Genomic DNA, 21,874 nt, shown 5'->3' on the forward strand with positions numbered 1-21,874 from the left:
ACGGACTTGATTTGAAGAACTGAGATGGGAATATAGAGGCAAGGATGGATAGAGATCCTGGGTTCTCCCCCAAGTTGTACTGCCTTAATTGTGAGAGACGGGCTGTCTGGTCTTGGTCTTGATCCCTCCAAGGATGTTTTCTGGACCAAAGAGATTTCTCCAGGAGTTTGAAACAACTGGGACTTCCCTCACATCTCCAGACCCCTTCATACTGCCTATGGGGTGATGCTCACTCAGGATACAGAGATGACAAAGACCAGCATTAGCACCTATTCTATTTAAAGTATTTATATTTCAGACCTTTCCACTATTCTACACAGTAAGTAGCAGCTTGTTCATAGACCAGGAACTGAGCTTCTGAGAGGCTAAATGAATTATCCACGGGTACACAGCTAGTAAATGGCAGTTTCACGATCTGAACCTAGGTCTGGCTGGCTCCAAAGTAGCTTCTTGCTAAGAAATGGAGAAAGATCGGATGCACTGTGGAGAGTCCCACTCCGTCCCATGCCTTTGTTTCTCTCCTAGCCTGTGTGTCTGTCCTAAAGGGGCGTTTTAGCACTGGAAATATGTCCAGCAGCTGATGTCTCTCTTTTCTCTCCCTAGCCCTCACTGCTTCAGGGAGAGACCCAGGGTCACAGCATCTCCCCAGGGCCTCCGCATATCCCCAGCGTCCATGGGAACTCTCCTCCCAGTCATTCACACACACTCCTGTGCTGCCTCTCCTGGTCCCAGCAGTGGCCTGAATTCTCCAGAGATCAGTGCTCTAGGCCAGAAGTGGGAGGATGGAAATGTCTGGATGAGACAGTGCAAGAATCAGGATCAACTCCAAGCCCTTTAGAGAATGGAGGCCAAGCTATGGAGAGCGAAGTTCAACTTCTCCCCGTTGAGATGATGTTGATGCTCCCACAGCATCTCAGCCCAGAACCAAGAAAATAATAATAGTTGCTATGATCTTCTGAGCATAGACATGTGCTAATTGCTTTAAATAGGTTATTTTATTTAATCCTCATAACTATTATTCTATTAGGTATGTGGTAGGTACTATTATTTTTATTCCTATTTCAAAGATGAAAAACTGAGGCTTGAGTTAAACATCTTGCTCAAGGTCACAGAAAGTGACAGAGAAAAAAGGACCAGATTTCTAACCATTCCTAAAGTCAAATCTCACTACTCTGGACTAACAGGAGAATGACTGTAAAGTGCGGGGAAAGTCTTGAAATAGAAGAAACAAAATTGCTTTTTATTTCAAGAACCTCTGAGAACACACAGTAATTAAAACTTCAAGGACCAGATTTCTGTAGAGTCCTGTTTTAGTAAACAGATAAGATAAAATTATGATACCATTTTTGTTTAATATGCCAAGACTTTAATAATTACTTCGATTTAAGCCTTTCTACATTAGTAATTTGCTTAATAAACCTCTTCCAGATCAGGTCACACTAACAGAAATTCTATTAGAGGGGTCTAATTGAATGATGCAGACAGACTTAATGGATCTGGAGTGCCGGCCAGAGTCAGACGTGGGGTCAGCTGCTTGACCAACCACTCTCTGAATACTTGGTCTTATGCCACTCAACCTCTTTTGAGTGTGTGTCATCATCTGTAAAATGGAGGTAGCATCTACCTATAGGATCGTTGTAAGGGTTAAACAAGATAATTGTTAGAATTCCCCTGCACACTGCCTGCTCCTTTTCCTCCAGAATGAGCAAGTGGCAGGGATGGGTAACAGGCTGGGGGAGAAGTGGAAAGTCCCTGACAACAGATGGAAAGGTTCCCATGTTCTGGGTGGTCCTGAATTCAGCACACTCTCAACCTTCTCCAACTCCACCTCCTCCTTGTTGGAGGGGCTTCCCTGCCCTAACTGGAAGCTTCAGGCTTGTTCTCCTTATTGTGTGGGGGGAAGGGAATGGGTAGGGGAGGGGGACTTGGACTTGAGGCTGTACACAATCTAAGACACAGCTGTGCTATATATAGCCTGAGGGAGCTGAGTGACAAGAGGGGGGAGGTGAGGGACGTGCAGCTTTTGCCTTGAGCTAAGGAGTGCTGTGAGTGAGGGGATGATGATGAATGAACTGGACAAGGAACAGAGAATGCTCTGAGTTGGGGTTAGAATGGGAAGGACCCAGGCTGAAGGGCTGGGGTAATCACAGGGGAGAAAACATTGGGCCATATAGTAGTATCTGGGGGACTTGAGGGGCAAAGAGGTGGTAGCAGGAACAGGCAGAGGCAGTGGAAGTTTCCAGATGATGTGGCTAGGCTGAGGCAACCTCTAGAGGGTGCCTGGGGTGGGGAGGGTGGGACACCCCCTCTCCTTCTAAAACCAGGCACTGGGTTCCAAGGACCTCGCAGTATTTGTCCAAGGATAGCCTCAAGAGCCACAGGCTTGGGCCAGGACAGTGCCTTTGGTACCCACTAATCATTCTGGAGGGACTGCTCACATATTTTTAAAGATTCTAAGAGGGTGTGGATAATAATAGCAATTGGAAGGCTGACAGACTGTAGTGATGCTGACACAGAATCCTGTCTTGTGAAGGAATAGTTTTGAGCTGCAGAAGACACCAGTATAGACCCCTGTACTAACAAATGGTTGCTCCAGAGGAGTTGAAATGTTTTGCTGAAGTTCTTGTGTTGGGTGCTTTTGAATACCCAAATTACCCAAAGCGCACTATGAGAGGGAACTAATGTCTTGAGAGCCTACAAGATTTAGGATACTTCACATATCTAATCTTCGCAACAGCCCCAACTGGTAGATATCATTATCCCCATTTTATAGATGAGGAAACCAAGGCTGAGAGAGGTTAAGTAACAGCCATATCACACAGCAGGTAAATGGCTGCACTATCCAGCCAATAATGATAACCACTACAGGGAATTCCCTGGTGGTCCAGTGGTTAGGACTCCGTGCTCTCACTGCCAAGGGCCTGGGTTCGATCCCTGGTCGGGGAACTAAGATCCTGCATGCCGCATGGTGCGGCCAAAAAAAAGAAAAAGAAAATATGATAACCACTATAGACCACTTTACAATGAAAAATTAACATATGACAATGTGATTTCCTGTACATTTCATCACATTCTCACACCATCTTAGAAATACACATAAATGAATGCACACAGCTGGGCAGAGCAGACCTCTGAACCCAGGGCTTCCAGACACTCAAGGACTGCACACCCACCGCACTGCCTCTCACCAAGGCAGGGTAGGTCCTGAGCCAGTGCACTGTATTCTTTTTTTTTTTTTAATTTTTTATTGGTGTATGGTTGCTTTACAATGTTGTGTTAGTTTCTACTGTACAGCAAAGTGAATCAGCTATATGTATACATATATCCCCTCTTTTTTGGATTTCCTTCCCATTTAGGTCACCAGAGAGCACTGAGTAGAGTTCCCTGTGCTGTACAGTAGGTTCTCATTAGTTATCTATTTTATACATAGTATCAATAGTGTATATATGTCAGTCCCAATCTCCCAATTCATTCCTCCCCCCCACTGTGCTCTGAGTGTGTCCAAAAGTCCTTGCTTGTGGGTGGTACCAGAGGAGGTCTCTTCATCTCCCATACCCTTCTCCCCACCCCTAATTCCTGAGCATACTTCACCTACCCTTCATTTGCAAGTAAATTGACCTTAACTTGAAATCCAGCATTAAATACACAAGAAGCAGCTAGCTGGGCTCTGGGAAACACTGGGGGGAGTCATCTTACTGTTCCCTCTATACTACTTGCATTACCTATTCAAAAAAATTTTTGACAAAAAAATCTGCTTCAAACAACATCCCTGTGGCAGGGAGGAGCAGTATAATGTGTCTCACAGGTTAACTGAAACTGCTGGGGATTATGGGGGCAGGGGGTTGTGCTACTAACACCCCCCTCCCAATAGCACAAGTAATCAAGAGCTTCTTATCCGGCCAGTCTGGGGCAAGCAGGGCTTCCTGTTGCCAACCGGGAGCTTTCCCAAATCCTACCTCTCTGGGCCTCTGCTCCCATCCCCCTGGACAGAAGAATCTGCTCCGAGTTTACCAGCCAAGTGGGGACCCTGGAAAATGTGTAATGGAAATAGTGACACACTGCAGCCTTCAAGTTGACCCTACAGTTTCCAAACCACAGAGCCCCAGGGCGACTCTCAAGTTCTCAAACTAGGTTTTGATCCTTTCCTGCCTGGGCCCCATGTGAATAAAAAGTGACATGGTTCTCACAGCACCCGGCTCTACCACTCCCTGCCAGAGGCTGGAAACCAGACCCATTTCCCTGTTCTGAGGCTTTTTTTTTCTTCCCTCCGGTAGCCTTTCTTATGTTAGCAATGGCAAGCCTTCCTTCACTCATGCACTCTGCATACACTTGCCAGGCACCTACTGTGTGCTGGGCTGGGCTCAAGGAGCTGCGACACAGCGGCCCTGCCTTCAGGGAGCTCACATTCTAGCAGTTGCCCTGGTTTGCTCCGGACCATGGTGAATGCCTGGACCTCTGGCTTAGGTTTCTGGCCTCAGCTTCCCCACCTGTAACTGGATTAAAGGATGTCAGTAGCTGGCAAGGTGACAGAGGAGCGGATGAAGAGTCCTGACTAGGAGACAGAGTCTTTGGCTACATTTCTGTTTTTTTAACTATCTGCAGTTAAAACAACTTATCTTCTCTGGGTCTCATTTCCATCTTTTTTTTTTAAATTAATTTATTTATTTTTAAAATTTATTGGCTGCATTGGGTCTTCGTTGCTGCGTGCAGGCTTCTCATCGTGGTGGCTTCTCTTGTTGCGGAGCATGGGCTCTAGGCGCGTGGGCTCAGTAGTTGTGGCTCATGGGCTCCAGAGCACAGGCTCAGTAGTTGTGGCTCACGGGCTTAGCTGCTCCGCAGCATGTGGGATCTTCCCAGACCAGGGATCGAACCTGTGTCCCCTGCATTGGCAGGCGGATTCTTAACCAGGGAAGCCACCAGGGAAGCACATCATTTCCATCTTTAAAAGGTTGCTCTTGGGAATTCCCTAGCGGTCCAGTGATTAGGACTCCACACTTCCTGGCAGGTTCATCCATGAATTTATAGGAAAATAATACCTAATAAACATTTGAGTATATATATATATATATATAATTTATATATAATACACAGTACATATTTGTTTATAAATATTATATATACGTATATAACCAAATATTTTAAAGGTTTTTATTGAAGTCAACATGCCATAGAAAAGTGTACTATCACTATCAAAAGAGAACAGCTCAAATGTGGCAACTAAAGATACCTGTATATCGTGTATTCAGCCTCCAGCTCAGGAACAGAACAGGAACAGCCCCCCAGAAGCCCCCTCAGGCTCCCTTCTGATAACTATCCTTACCCTAGGATAACCACTATCCTTACTTCTAACAGCACAGATTAGTTCTGCCTGTTTTTGAACTTTATACAAATGGAAAGTTTTGTGAGATTCATCTATCTTGCTGCGTGTAATTGTAGATTATTCATTCTCATTGCTGCATAATGTACCATTGTCAGAATATAACATTTTATCTATCCTTGCTATGGTTGATGGGCATTTTGGGTAGTTCCCAGTTTTTTGGCTATTACAAATACTGCTGCCATCAATATTCTAGAACAAGTATTTTGTACACATTTTGTGGAATTTCAGATTTACAGATTCACATTCCTAGTTTCAGCTTTAGTAGACACTGCCAAACAGTCTTCCAAAGTGATTTGTAGCGATTTACACTTGTACTAGCAATAGATGAGTTTTAATATTGTAGTCAGTATGGATTTTGTCTCCTGTGTCATCTTAGCTAACGTGTTCTTTATTCCTATTTTCACATATTTACAGGGTCTTCACACTTGTCATTTTAAATACATTTGTAGAGAGGTAACGTGATAATGGGGAGGGGACGGAGACTGGGGCATGGCAAGTATAGGGGGAAGATAATTTAAATACAGAGGCCAAGCAGCTAAGTGGAGACAGTGCCTGCCCTGGATGGACAGATGTTACTCAGAAGTAATGGTCACGTGAAAAGAGAGGCTCAAAATGAGCAAAACTTTTGACTTTTTAGAGAGAAGCCAAAAAGACAGATTTTTAAAATTTGGCAACTAATTCATAATTTTGGAAAACATCATACTAGCCAAACAAAACATCTGTCAGTGGGCCAGATGCTCAGCCCTCAAGTTTTCAGCCACTTGACTGGCCATAAGGGCCTGGCTTTCCGTAGAGGGGGCAGGGTTGAACTGTAGCAAGTCACCTCACTAGTTAGAGTTTAATTTCCTCTGTGGTCAAAAGGGTAAAATGAAAACCTATCCTTCCGCATAATGATGGTCAATAAGATAATTCAGGAGCGCTTTACAAAGTAAAGTATTCTCCCATCTCCTTAGTACGACTTCTGTTGTTATGCACGGACTCCCTCTACTTAAACCATTTGAGGAGTTTTCATATTCCTACGAGGCAATTCAAAGCTGGAGATTCCTATGCATACAAAGTCCTTTGAAAATGGGATCCTGCTGGGATGCAAGGGGCTAAAAGGAAATGGCCTATTAGGGTCTGGCTAATGGGAGAAGTCCAGGATTTCAAAAATATCTAGAACAACACTAAAAGCCCAGAGGCCAAGGAATTAGGACGATTAACCCGACAAAGGCCAGTAGGATCCTCGAGTAATTGCAGAGCAGAACCTAGAACGGGGAATCAGCATCCCGCGTTACACTGGACCCAGGCCTCGGCGGAGCGCACAGAATACAACTCCGGGGCTCGTTGGACCAACACCCCAGGATACCCAGGTAAGGCGTGTCCTCACTGCGCCGTTAGTTGCCCACTCGAAGTGAGGCACTGCCCACGGCGGAGTTCCTGTCTTGAGGATCAAGCTGGAGGAATGAACTGTCCGGGAGGCGAAGGCTGCGCCCACCCAGGGCCCAGACTCCACGCGCCTGGGTAGTTCCTACAAGCACCGCGCCTCTGCCCCGTCCGGGAGCGCGCGGACCCCACCGCGGAAAGTTGGAAGCCTGCGCCTCCGCCCCCGCGCTCCCGACGCCCCCTCCTACCCGGGCTCCACGTGCAGCGCACCCTCCGCCCCCAGACCTCGGCGGGACGCCCCCGCCCCCACTGCGGCGCGCAGTGCGCAGGCGCCTCCCTGTGGCTCTGGGCGGCGGGAGCGGCTTTGGCCACGGCCGGAGACTGAAGCGAAGGCGGCGGTGGAGGAGAAGGAGGAGAGATGACTGTGGCGGCGAAGGCGATGGCGACACAGGGCACATGAGGCGGCGGCCGGCAGGACGGGCCGAGGCCCGGCGGAGGAGGCGGCTCCGGGGGACCCCGCCGGCAGGTGAGGGGCGGCCGCAGGGTCGGCTGAGAGGCGGCGGGCCAGGGGCGGGGCCCGAGGGGGGTGGTGGGAGAACTTGTGGGGAGGCTGGAGAGGGGCAGGTGGGCCGGCGGAGAGTGCGGCGGGGGCAGGGGGGAGGGAGAGGACACCACCGAGGGCTTCCCTCCGAGCCCGGAGGGGCGTCGCGACCAGCAGCCCGCCGCTGCCCCCGGCGCGCCCTCCCCCTTTGTCCCCAGGCCCGCGGTTCCCAAATTGGGAGGGAAAACGGCTCGGGGGTGGGCCGGGGCCGCGGCGGCGGCGCCGGGTGGGCGGGGAGCCCGAAGGACCTGGGCTTGCACTTGGGCGGTGCTCGCAACTCCTCGGGCGGTTAGGGGCGCAGGCCCGCGCCGGGGCTCTTCGCGGGCTGGTCTTTGTCTCCCGATGCTCGGCTCCTGACATCTCTCCAGGCGGCGTGCGGTTCGTCTGGCTCTTTCCTCTAACATCCCTGCCGGGACTTCTGTCTCCTTGAATGTTTGAGAGATTTAGTTCGCGGGCTGGTAGTGGGGGACGGGGAATGCAGTAGTCGCCTCTCGGTTAACACGTTTTCTTTACTTAAAATGATTTTTTTTTCCTCTTCGTGAAACTTTGGATGACTGGTGTGTTGCGGTTTTTTTTCCTTCTGTCTCCAGATTCAAAATTACGAGAAGGCGCTAACGCTGTGATTGTGGCCAGTTGTGTGGTTGGCGGCTGCTTTTGGAGCTTTGAGTTGAAAAGATTTACGTGATTGTGTGGTTTAGAATTGTTTGTTCTTTTTTTCTTTTTCTTTCTTTCTTTCTTTTTTTTTCTTTTGTTTTTGCAACTGTGTCTAAGATTGGGATTACTGTTTTTTTGGGAAATGGGCGAGTTTGGTTTTTACCATTTGAAGGAATTTTTGTTCGTTGAGAACCAGCAGTGGTACAAATTTCATTGTGCTCGAGCTTTATTTTGTTAGCATCGAGATTACTTTGTGGGATCGAATAAATCAAGTTAGAATAAGTTCTGGATAAGTGTTATCTTGTAGGCCTGATGAGTCTAAAATTATTATACGTTCGTGTTGTGTATACGTTCCAGTGAAAGTGCCGTAAAAATTAAACTATAAATGAAAGGGATTTTCATTCCCTGATAAACGGAGTACATTAATATCTGTAGAAAAAAGGCTTCATAATGTAATTTAGGGATCAAATCCTCTACCCCTGGAAGAGGGCTTAGGTATTTTTCAGAATAAGAATGCAGAAAAATAAACTTAACTGCAGAGCTCCTGACTAAAAGTATGTTAATTGTGATTACATTTGATGGTTTTTTGTGTGTGTGTTTTTGTTTTATTTTTTGGATTTTAGCAGAGTTTTGTATATTGCAGTTGCTTTGGATTTCTTAAGTGCTATGTAATGGCAGAATTAAAAAAACATGAACTATTCTGGGTAAAAGGTAAAAAGCTCTGGTAAACAAATCTGTGTCTTAGTTTTCACCAGATCTTTGTACATGGTAGTTATGTGAAAATTCTCCTTTTATTATTTGTCCTGATTTGTAATGGTTTGATACTATTTACTAATAATCTTAAACTGTTGTGCACTTTTCCAGAGCATTTCAAACATCCTTTCCAAAAGTCAACGCTTTTAGCTTCCTTTTAGGTTGTGTGACTTTTGGATTGGTTTTCTACTTTTGCTAGTAGCCACAATGCTCTTAAAAAGGAGCAAAGGACTCAGTAACTTTCTCTTCAGTTCATGAAGGTTGAATTGAGTTTCAGTCTTTAATTGAAAGGATTTAAGAATTCTTCCTGGCTTTCTCCAGGTTATATCAACTAAATACGGATCAAGATAAGGAGTTCACCTGTGGGGGGGGGGGCGGGGGGTGGAGAGTGGGAGGGAAGATAGATGTGTTTGGTTTTTTTTAATTGTGGGAAAATATATGTAACATAAAATTTACCATCTTAACCATTAAAAAAAACGAAAGGATTTAAGAAGTTAACATGTCTTCAACATAATCTTACTTATAAATGCCGCTGTCTCTTAATAATTTTTACTCTTATTTCGTATTTGTATGAATTAGCCAAAGTGAAAGGATTCAGGGTGGGTCTCTGATTAGCTACACCCTCCCTCATCTCTAGCTTCAGGCTGACCTATCAATTCATTAATTGGGATCCTAGAATACAAAACATAATTAAAATTCAGAGCATGACTTTCTTAATAAATACATAGTTTGTTCCATGACTTATTCAGTGCAAAGTGATGAGTTCCAAAAAAGCTGGGTTTTTTTTTTTTTTCAGTTCACATTTCAAAATAAATGAGGTGTTTTCCTTTTTTTGTTTTGTTTTTAATATTAATCTTGACAGTTAAGTGCACCTGGAGGTATAATTACTTATTTCTGAATTTGTGCTTTTCTTGTGGCCATAGAACATGTGTGGCTCCTATCCAAAATATCTAGTGAAAATTTAGACAGAGAAAGGATGGGTTTTTTGTGTTTTTTTGCTTTTGTAGACCATTTCTTTGAGAACACATATAAGAGGTTTTGGCTATTATCATTAATCTGAAGCTTACACATAGAAAACAGTTATGAACTGTTAATATCAGCAAAGTGTCAACAATTGTTTTTCAAGCACACTGCTGCAAATGATGAATTTAGTTTGTGTGGAAGTAAGGACCTATTTGGTTAAGTCTGAGCACTGCTGTTTTCTACAGCTCTCAAGAATGAATGATCAGGGACTTCCTTGGTGGTTCAGTGGTTAAGACTCCGCGCTCCCAATGCAGTGGGCCCGGGTTCCATCCCTGATCAGGGAACTAGATCCCGAATGCCACAACTGAAAAAGAGCCCGCGTGTCGCAACTAAGACCTGGAGCAGCCAAATAAATTAATTAAATAAATATTCAAACTTATTTAAAAGAAAAAAAAGAATGAATGATCAGTCAGTTCTGGTTGGCATAGGGTAGTACATTCTTGAGTTTTGCAAGCATTGCAGTGGCTGACAGCACTTGGATTTATCATTCAGACCAGTGGAATGTGTTGCCCCATGGGGTTTTTTTCCTTAAGACAAGGATGAGATCTTTATTTCTGTGGAATGAGTAGAACTCTCAGTTGAAGCCTGTTCTATGAGGCTATATTGCTGTAGCACTAGCACAGTTTGGACATAAGTGTTCTGGTGGCCATTCATTCAGTGAACTGTTTTTTCCGTCAGGTACTTATGTGAAACACTGAACTGGACTGAAGATTCAGTTCAAAGATGAATGTTATGTGGGCTTTGTTCTTAAAATGCTTACAGTTTAACACGGTGGTCCCAACCTTTTTGGCACCAGGGACTGGTTTTGTGGAAGACAATTTTCCACGGACGGACAGGGGTGGGGGTGGGGATGGTTTCGGGATGATTCAAGCGCGTTACATTTATTGTGCACTTTATTTCTATTATTATTACATTGTAATATATAATGAAATATACAACTCACCATAATGCTGACAGGAGGCAGAGCTCAGGCGGTAATGTGAGTGATGGGGAGTGGCTGTAAATACAGATGAAGCTTCCCTCCTTTGCCTGCTGCTCATCTCCTGCTCTGCAGCCCAGTTACTAACAGGCCAGGGACAGGTATCAGTCCGTGGCCCAAGTGTTGGAGACCCCTGGTTTTTGTTTTTGTTTTTGTTTTTGTTTTTGGCTGTGTTGGGTCTTCGTTGCTGCACGAGGGCTTTCTCTAGTTGTGGCGAGTGGGGGCTACCCTTCGTTGCGGTGAGTGGGCTTCTCATTATGGTGGCTTCTCTTGCTGCGGAGCACGGACTCTAGGCGCACGGGCTTCAGTAGTTGTGGCACACGGGCTCAGTAATTGTGGCTCGCGGGCTCTAGAGCGCAAGCTCAGTAGTTGTGGCGCACAGGCTTAGTTGCCCCGCAGCATGTGGGATCTTCCCGGACCAGGGCTCGAACCCCTGTCCCCTGCATTGGCAGGCAGATTCTTAACCACTGCGCCACCAGGGAAGTCCAGATTTCAATTTGGGACCCCTCGTTTAACATGCTAAAAAGGTTTAGCAATCTGGAAATTATCTAAAATCTTTGAAAGGAAAGAAATGTATAGGATTTCGGGGTTTTCATTTTTTTCTCTACAGAAATGGAATAAACTCCATATCCCTATTTTCGACTAATCTCTTAATTGTATTTAAGTCTCAAATGGTTAGAAAAGTTTTCATCTACATCTTGGAAGGATTTATCAGTTTTGATGGAATTTATTGTTACTTAACTGAGTTACAGCATTCCTTTTGGGAATGTTCAGAGTAAAGTGGATCTAGACTCTTGTCTATTTTTAGGGAATTCCCTTTGACTCATTCTTGGACCTCGGATTCCTAAGTGCCTATCTAGAGTAGGTGTTTATTTGGGTTTGAATTTTCCCTCCTCGATCTCTGGCTATTCCTTCAGGTCCCCTCCACCCCCAACCAGATCTTTAATTGATGGTCTTTCTCACGTCTTGGTCCTTAGTCTTCCTCCCTTCTCACTCTAATCTTATCCATTCTGTGGTTTCAGTTCGCATGTATATTTTGAATACAACCATTTTTTAATCTGTAGTTCAGACCCCTTTTCTGATCCAAGCTGCCTGCTCAATCAACAACTCCACTTAGGTACTCAGAGGTATTTTTAATTGAGTTGCCCAGACTGAGCTCTTGATCTTGGCTCCAAACCTAGACCTTCTTCACTGTACTCAGTTTCATTAAGTGGCTCTATCAACAACTTACTGAGGCCAGATTCTTGCAGTTTCTCTCCACTCTAGTCTCCCCATCCTAGTCTAGGCCACCTTTTCCCAAGACTATTTTTTAAAAAAATAAATTTATTTATTTTTGGCTGTGTTGGGTCTTTGTTGCTGTGCGCGGGCTTTCTCTAGATGCGGCGAGCGGGGGCTACTCTTCGTTGCAGTGCGTGGGTTTCTCACTGCAGTGGCTTCCCTTGTTGAGCACGAGCTCTAGGCGCGCGGGCTTCAGTAGTTGTGGCTTGCGGGCTCTAGAGCTCAGGCTCAATAGTTGTGGCGCACGGGCTGAGTTGCTCCGCGGCATGTGGGATCTTCCTGGACCAGGGCTGGAACCCATGTGCCCTGCATGGGCAGGCGGATTCCTAACCACTGCGCCACCAGGCAAGTCCCGACAATTATTATAGTCAACTTAATTTAATTAATTTATTTATTTGGCTGCATCGGGTCTTAGTTGTGGCATGCGGGATCCTTCATTGCAGCACGCGGGCTTCTCTCTAGCACGAGGGCTCTCTAGTCGTGTTGTGCGGGCTTAGTTGCCCCACGGCACGCGGGATCTTAGTTCCCCAACCAGGGATCGAACCACGTCCCCTGCACTGCAAGGCGGACTCTCAACGACTGGACCACCAGGGAAGTCCCTATTATAGGTCAATTTTAAATGGTCCTTCCTCGTTCACTCTTGTTTCAAAAAAAAAAAAAAGAAAAGAAAGAAATACAATATTATCAGTACGGTTGAAGTCTTCTCTGTTTCCCTACCTGATTGCACCCCCGCACCCCAAACAACCACCGTTGTAGGCGTCCTTCCCAGAGGTAATCACCAACTTGAATTTATTATTCCTTTGCATTTCTTTATACTTTTACTATGTATTATATACGCCTAAGCAATATACCCTCTTGTGCTCTTCTCACAGCAGCTAAAATTATCTTTATAAAAAATTTAATCGAGTCCCTTACCTGAAAACTTCTGTTGTTTTCCCTTCACTCTTCATTTAACATGATGTGATCTGGCCTTGCCTGCTTCTCGAGCATCGTTTCTTTTTACTTGCTTTCTTGCTATATATGGTCTAGCCATACTGATATATTTTTTTCCCCCCTATTCCCTGAAGGTTCAAAGCTCACCCAACAGTCTTTGTACATGCTGTAGCTAATCCCTCTGCCTGGAAGGCAGCTCTTCATTCTTCAGAATTTGCTTAAATATCACTTCTGAAGAAAAACCTTCTCTGATTCTCCTATATTAGATTAGGGACCCCTATAATACACTCTTATAGCACCCTGCACTTCCCTTCTGTAGGATAGATCACAGTTTTAATTAATTTAGCTATTTGTATAATACCTGTGTCACCATTAGACTATACTCCGCCCCACCCCCTGCCCTCCCGCCGTGCTGTGGCTTGAGGGATTTTAGTTCCCTGACCAGGGATTGAACCCCCGCCCCAGCAGTGAAAGTGCTGAGTCCTAACCACTGGACCACCAGGGAATTCCCAGACTATACTTTATATTCCATAAAGTCAGGAGTAATGTCTGTCTTGGATGGCCAGTATCCCTAGCACCTAGCTTATAGTTCATTTAGGTATTCAGCAATTATTTGGATGTTTACTAATTTCTTTTTTATTTGTAGTTATTGATGGTAAAAGTAACTTCTGCCAAAGCTTTTGTTCTAACTAGAAGCCTTATTATTGTATTTTGTTTGTTGTATTTTTGGTCTTACATGCCAGTACAGTGCTAGGTCTTCAGTAAATACTTACTGATGTAAACTTACTGGTAACCATGGCCTGATCAGTCTTAAGCAGTTTTTTTTTTTTAACTTTATATTTTATATTGGAGTATAGCTGATTAACAATGTTGTGATAGTTTCAGGTGCACAGCAAAGGGGCTCAGCCATACATATACATGTATCCATTCTCCCCCAAACTCCTCTCTCATCCAGGCTGCCACATAACATTGAGCAGAGTTCCCTGTGCTACACAGTTGGACCTTGTTGGTTATCCATTTTATTTTATTTAATTTAATTTTATTTATTTATTTATTTTTTCCATTTTAAATGTAACAGTGTGTACATGTAGATCCCAAACTCCCTAACTATCCCTTCCCCCCATCCTTCCCCTCTGGTAACCATAAGTTCATTCTCTAAGTCTGTGAGTCTGTTTCTGTTTTGTAAATAAGTTCATTTGTATCATTTCTTTTTATTTCTTTTTTATTTTTTTAATTTATTTATTATTATTTTTTTGGCTGTGTTGGGTCTTCGTTTCTGTGCTAGGGCTTTCTCTAGTTGCGGCAAGCCGGGGCCACTCTTCATCACGTTGCGCGGGCCTCTCACTATCACGGCCTCTCTTGTTGCGGAGCACAGGCTCCAGACGCGCAGGCTCAGTAGTTGTGGCTCACGGGCCTGGTTGCTCTGCGGCATGTGGGATCTTCCCAGACCAGGGCTCGAACCCGTGTCCTCTGCATTGGCAGGCAGATTCTCAACCACTGCGCCACCAGGGAAGCCATATCATTTCTTTTTAGATTCCGCATATAAGGGATATGATATTTCTCTTTCTCTGTCTGACTTACTTCACTCAGTATGACAATCTCTAGGTCCATCCATGTGGCCGCACTGCAAGGCTTTTATGGGATCTTAGTTCCCTGACAGGGGATTGAACCCGGGCCCTTGGCAGTGAGAGTGCGGAGTCCTAACCGCTGGACCACCAGGGAATTCGCTTCAGCAGTTTTAATAGACCAAAAATACAGTGATCACTTATGGTGTGGTATACACAGTGGAGACTCTTGTCTCCCAGGAAGATAATCACAGCTAGGCTGAGGCAGGCTATCAGATGGAATAAAGAAATTGCTATCAGATGGAATAAAGAAATTGAAGATTAGTTTTTTTCTTTGACATGCTGTACCTAGTTCTAATTTTAATTTCTCCCCATTTGGTGGGCCAAGAGTCAGTATAATTAATGTCCCAAGAAACCTGGCTATATTATGCAGTTATACATTAAGGCTGACATTGACAGTTTGAGTATTTCACTTCACTGACAAAAAAATTTTTTTGAAATAGGTATACATAATACAAAATCAAAAGGTATGAAAGGATGTACAGTGAAAAATAAGTCTTCTGGGGCTTCCCTGGTGGCGCAGTGGTTGGGAATCCGCCTGCCAATGCAGGAGACACGGGTTCAAGCCCTGGTCCGGGAAGATCCCACATGCCGCGAGCAGCTAGGCCCATGAGCCACAGCTGCTGAGCCCGCATGCCCCAACTACTGAAGCCCGTGCTCCTAGAGCCCATGCCCTGCAACAAGAGAAGCCACCGCAATGAGAAGCCCACACACTGCAAGCAAGAGTAGCAACGAAGAGTAGCCCCTGCTCGCCACAACTAGAGAAAGCCTATGGGCAGCAATGAAGACCCAATGCAGCCAAAAACAAACAAACAAATAAATAAATAATATGTTTAAAAAGAAAAGTAAGTCTTCCTTTATTCTCAGTCACTCAGTTTTCTTTTCTCTGCTGAAGCAATTACTGTTTGCTTTTTTTGTGAATTCTTCTAGAGATGTCCATATATTCAGTATCCCCCCCCACGTACATAAATGGTAGCATACTCTACACGCTGTTCTGTAGCCTGCATTTTTCATTAATATATCTTAGTTTGTTTCATATCATTGCAGATAGAGCTGACTCTGTTTTTTTTTTTGACTACTAGATGTGCTGTAATTTGTTTACCCAGTCCCTTACTGATAGACTTTAAATTGTTTACAGCCCATTATCAGCAGTACTGCAGTGAATATTCTTGTATATTTTTTTGTATGTCTGAACATTTCATTAGATAAATGTTGAGCACTGGAATCGCTGGATCAAAATACATCTACATTTTCTATTTTGATGGATATTTCCACGTTGTCTTTTTTTATTTTTTATTTTTTAAGATTTATTTATTGATTGATTGATTGCTATGTTGGGTCTTCGTTTCTGTGCTAGGGCTTTCTCTAGTTGCGGCAAGCGGGGGCCACTCTTCATCGCGGTGCGCGGGGCCTCTCACTGTCATGGCCTCTCTTGTTGCGGAGCACAGGCTCCAGACGTGCAGGCTCAGTAGTTGTGGCTCACGGGCCTAGTTGCTCCGCGGCATGTGGGATCCTCCCAGACCAGGGCACGAACCCATGTCCCCCGCATTAGCAGGCAGACTCTCAACCACTGCGCCACCAGGGAAGCCCTCCACATTGTCTTTTACAGAAGCTTACCATTTTACCCCATCACTTCCAGTAGAGCACAAAGAATGCCTCTTTATATATACACCCTTCCTTCTCGCTGATCTGTTATCAATTTTTAAATTTTTTCCAATTGGATAAATGAAAAAGTAGTATATTGGTATAGTTTTAATTTGTAAATCTTTAATTACAAGTGATATTGAATATCTTTACATACTATATTATTATTATTATTATTTTCATACTATATTATTAAAAGCCATTTATATTTTTCTGAGAACTCTCTCTTCATTGCACGTTTTTTTTAAATTGAAGTATAGTTGAGGACCTTGTTGTTTATCTGTTTTATATATAATAGTTTGTATCTGCTAATCTGAAACTCGTAGTTTATCCCTCCCCTCTTCCCCTTTGGTAACCATAAGTTTGTTTTCTGTGTCTGCATTGCACATTTCTATTGAGTGTTTTTTTGTTTTTGTTTTTTTTAACAATTAATGATCTGCTGGAGCGCTTTATGTGTTAAGAGAACTTAGCCTTTTATTCTAAGAATTGCAAATAATTTTAAGCATTTAGTGTATCTTTTGAGTTGTTTATAGTATTTTTTTGCTTTCTAGAAATTATATTTTGTATAATTGAATTTGTCATTTCTTTCATTTGATCTCTAGATTTTGTGTCATTTTAGAAAAGTTTTCACTACTCAGATTATTAAGAAAAAATGTTCATGTTTTCATCTAACTTTTATTGTATTGTTTTTAATTTAAAATCTTTGATCCATCTGGAATTTAAAGATCCAACTTTAATTTTTTTCTAGATAGCTACCCATGGTAGTTCAATATCATTTGTTGAATATTCCATCTTTTTCCATTAGTTTGAAATGCCACCTTTATCATACATTAAATTCTCAGATGTATTTGGATCTTCTGGACTTTCTATTCTGTTCCAATTTGTTAATCGTTTTGCCAGTTCCACATTTTAAAATTATTACAACTTTATAATATATATCGAGAGAAGCTTGTGTGCCCTCATTTCTCTTTCTGAAATTTCCCAACCATTCTTACTATTTAATTTTACACATTAAATTTAGAATTAGTTTGTCTGGTTCCAAAGAAATCCTATTGGCATTTTTAGAAATCAAAATTGCATTCAATTTAGATTAATTTAGGAAGAATTAATATTTTTATGATGGCTATCGTATCCAAGAACATAGAATGCTTTAAGTCTTTAACGTATTTTACGCATTTAAGTCTTTTGTGTTCCTGGGTAGTATGTTTCTTGTGAGGCTTATTCCTAAGTTTTTTTTCATCTATTTGTTGCTATTTTAAATTGAATCTTTTCTTTAGTTATGTTACTTGTATATCACTGTCAGTTTTTTCAGTGACCTTCTGTTTGGTCTTAAAATAAAATTAAATACTAAATCTACATGGTATAGGAAAACGATCAGTAGGTCTTGAGTTGTATTCTAGGCTTTACAGATAATTAGTTGTGTGACCTTAAGCAAGTCATCATGATCTTTAGTATTCTCTTCAGTAAAATAAGGATATTAATCTCATACTATGGTGTCAGACAATGGGCCACTGCAGAATAGTTGAAAGATGACCTCAGAATCCATGCAAGTATTATCTGTGAAGTGTATAAGTAATGTCTTACAGATACGTATAACCTTTTCAAATGTATATGTGAGTGATGTTATGATACATAAACTACAGATTTATTTTTAAACTTTACCAGTGTATGTGTTTTCTCCAAAGATAGATAATAAATGTATAACCACTATTACGTAGTGGAAAGTCTTTTGCAGTTACATAAAGGTCCTCAGACTCTAGAAATTGGAGACTACTACTAGCCTAGCCAATCTCTTTTTTTTTTTTTTTTTAAATAAATTTATTTATTTATTTATGGCTGTGTTGGGTCTTCGTTTCTGTGCGAGGGCTTTCTCTAGTTGTGGCAAGCGGGGGCCACTCTTCATCGCGGTGCGCGGGCCTCTCACCATCGCGGCCTCTCTTGCTGCGGAGCACAGGCTCCAGACGCGCAGGCTCAGTAGTTGTGGCTCACGGGCCCAGCCGCTCCACGGCATGTGGGATCCTCCCAGACCAGGGCCCGAACCCGTGTCCCCTGCATTGGCAGGCAGACTCTCAACCACTGCGCCACCAGGGAAGCCCTAGCCAATCTCTTAATATTTCTTTTACCACTGATATAGTGTGTGAACCTATGAAACCGTAAGTGTGTTTGTGGAAGATTTGGGTGATAAAGGTGCTTGCTTCATTTGTTTGTTTTCTTAAGATAATGATTTTTAAGCTTATAATGTCAGAAATGTTAATTATTCTATTTTTTAAAAGACCTGATTGACTAGCCTATCTGGATTTGTACAGAAAATGATTTAGTGAGAGAAACCATATAGTACTTTCTGAAAGGGAATTTGTTTGCTTGTCTAACTCAAATAGCTTGCTTTTTGATCTCACATTCCAGTTCAGTACTAGATGTTCATGTTATTCAGAGCGAAAGCTTTATATTTATTATAGGTTGAGCAGTTCAAGCAGATGTGCACTTCTCAGATTCACTTGGAAAGGAAAGCTTTCTTTTTTGAGCTTGGAAAAATTACTGGGAGTTGGGGGAGTATCTCAGTTGTTATTGAATTGTGTATCTGAAGCCATTGTCTCCTATCATACTTGAACTCTGAAAAGAAAAGAGGATGGGAAAATGTGTTTATGATTTGTGATATATCCTGGGAGGAAAATTATGTATACATAGCTTGAATAGATTTATTTTGGTTACCAGTTAATTATGGTTACTAGTTCAATGAGAAATTTAAAGCAACCTTAGCATTTTGAACCCCAGCTAGAATGCTCTTAGTAGTTAAAAGCTTTATTTTCTACTGCTTTTTATTTATTTTGCCTCAGAAAACTGTTTTTTGCTTTTTGGTTTTATAATTACATACATGTCAGTGTAGTTTCTTGATAGGAAAATGCAGATGGGAGCAGTGCTCAGAATAGTGCCCTTTAGCAAAGCCTTAAAGTAACAGGTTATTTTGGTTTAAAAAACTCCATTTAAAGCAGTATATTAGCATTTAGTATCTTGACTCAGGAGATATATCTTTTGGGTTTGTAGTGAATCTCATGGGCACAGTCTTATCCCAACAGCAGAATCCTTGATATGAAATGGAGTGATTAGGACAGGAAGTATGAGTTTTGTAACATTTTCGCATGTCAAGTAAACATTTAATAGAACTCATAAGGGACACTGGAAAGTTTTTGGTGGCTGTTTTAATAATCATTTTCTCAAATAGAGGTAACTCTTTCCAAATATTGAATATCAGACACTCAATAACCAGCAGGTAGCAATGGCAACAACTGTGCATTTCAAGGGAGTATTGAGTATGTTAATTTTCTGTGTTGCTTCTGGAGCAATTTAAAGTGAGTCTCTAAAGAAATGAGAAGAGCAGCATTATTATACTAACTGCTATATAAGATATGTCAGAGGACTACTATCTTTTGATATATCCTTACAAATTAAGGATTACCCTGTACCCTCACCATCCTATCTTTTACTCTAGGGTGAAATTTTATATAAGTTCTGTCGTGGACCCCCTTATGGAGGGGCTGTGTAGTAATTGTACCAAAGATTCTATGAGATAGTTAACTTTTCTGTGATATATTCATTACTTAATTAGGTCTTCATGAATGTAAAATATGTATGTATGCAAATATTATGAAATTTGTACCCCGACCTACTTTTTAAATTTCTCTTGGGGCTTTTGTTGCATAGGAAGGCTTTGCCAACTTCATTATTACATGTTTATTGTAGAAGATACTGAAAAGCAAATAGAAGAGAAAACATTCATAGGCCATTGTTAATGTTGGTATATTTCCATTCAGGCATATTATATTATTGGGAGTTATTTTGTTTGTTTTTTGTCTCTTTACTACATATGAGCATTTTCTCACATAGTGAAACATTTTTTTAAAACAGATCACAAATTGGCAGGCTTTACTCAGCCAATAAAATCTGGCTCAATATTATTTAAAATTTTTTTTCTATTAGTTGTCAACATGAAAAAAGAGACAGGTAGAAGTGTAAATGGATACAACTCCCTTAGGAAAAGTACTGATCTACTAAACCTGACATATGCATACCCTACAACTAGCAATTCTGGGTCTAGGTATTCAACAGAAATGTACATATATTCACCAGAAGGCATATTTGGTGTGTTCACAGTAGCATTATTCATAATAGCTCCAAACTGGAAACTGCTCAAATGCCCATCAGCAGTAGAATGGATAAATTGTGATATATACACACTGGCAATATAATAAAGCAAAGAGAATGAACAGACTAGAGCTAAATGCAATAAGATTGGTGACTTAGCAGATGTTGAACAAAAATCAGACACAAGAGTGTATTCTTTTATTTTTAAATTATTTTTAGAAGTGTATTCCTTATGAATCTGATACAAGAGAGTCCTTTCTGTGATTCCATTTATGTAAAGTTCAAGGACAGTTTAAACTAGTGGATCTCAATGTGGTATAATATTGTTCTCCAAGGGGTATTTGGCAGTGTCTGGAGACATCTTTGGTTGTCGCAACTGGAAGAGGCCAGGGATGCTGCAAAACCTTCTACAATGCATAGGACAGTCTCCCACAACAAAGAATTATCCAAGATGTCAATAGTGACGGTTTCCCTTGGGTAGGAAGGGGCATAACTGTGGCTCTGGGTGGCTGGTAATGCTTTGCTCTTGATTTCAGTGCTAGTTACATGCATATGTGAAAATTCATTGAGCTGCACACTTATATTTGTGCACCTTTCTGTAGGTATTTTATACTTCAATCAAAAAGTTACGTAACCCCCAGGGACTTCCCTGGTGGCGCAGTGGTTAAGAATACGCCTGCCAATGCAGGAGACATGGGTTCGAGCTCTGGTCCGGGAAGATCCCACATGCCGCAGAGCAGCTAAGCCCAGGCACCACAACTACTGAAGCCCGCACGCCTAGAGCCCGTGCTCCGCAACAAGAGAAGCCACTGCAATGAGAAGCCCATGCACCGCAACAAGAGAAAGTCCGCCTGCAGCAACGAAGACCCAACACAGAAAAAAAGAAAAAAAAAAGAAAAAAATTACCCCCAAATCAGGCTTCACATAAAAATCCAGGTTGAAGACTTATTTTGAAAGATATGACAGTCTGATAACAACAACAGCTGTAGCTAATAATCAGTAGCCCCTCTTTAGTTGGTGCCTGTGTTGTCCAGGCCCCATTTTTCTGTTTCAGTTCCTTGTATCACTTACTGGTGCCTAGACATTTAGAAAATGTCTTAAATGGCTTTTTTGATGTATGATTCACACACTGTACAGTTCACCTGTTTAAAATGTACAATTCAATGTTTTTAGTATATCCACCCGGTTGTGTAGCCATCACCTCAGTTTAATTTTAGAATTTTTTCATTCCCCCCAAAAGAAACCCCGTACCTATTATCAGTCATTCCCTACTCTTCCTCATTCTTCTCAGTCCTAGGCAACCACTAATCTACTTTTTGTCTCTGTATAGTTGTAGACATTTGGATTTTGTGATCTCTGTTCTAAAACAAGATTTACAGTGGTTGTACAATATTTCCTCATAGAGATTATATCATAAATTACATAAAATTTTTCTTTTATTGGGCATTCATTTAAGATTTATTTTATAAATAAATATATTTTATTGGGCATTCATTTAA

The 21,874-nt window shown here is 42.2% G+C and overlaps 1 protein-coding gene across 10 annotated transcripts in view; it reads left to right on the plus strand.

The window, feature by feature from the left end:
• Nucleotides 1-7,094: 7,094 nt before the first annotated feature.
• The window catches only part of GJC1 (gap junction protein gamma 1), a 35,492-nt gene continuing 20,712 nt past the window's right edge, over nt 7,095-21,874 (plus strand). For 5 of the 10 annotated variants that reach the window (XM_057536514.1, XM_057536512.1, XM_057536513.1 and 2 more), the window contains exons 1-2: nt 7,095-7,271; nt 20,978-21,311. The gene's annotated coding sequence lies outside the window, so the exon portion shown is untranslated. Of the gene's footprint in view, nt 7,272-7,601; nt 7,725-20,977; nt 21,312-21,874 lie in introns of those variants that run through there. The other 5 variants (XM_057536519.1, XM_057536511.1, XM_057536518.1 and 2 more) reach the window with 2 other exon arrangements.

This window comes from Balaenoptera acutorostrata, chromosome 20, assembly GCF_949987535.1.
Source record: "Balaenoptera acutorostrata chromosome 20, mBalAcu1.1, whole genome shotgun sequence".
Classification (NCBI taxonomy): domain Eukaryota; kingdom Metazoa; phylum Chordata; class Mammalia; order Artiodactyla; family Balaenopteridae; genus Balaenoptera; species Balaenoptera acutorostrata.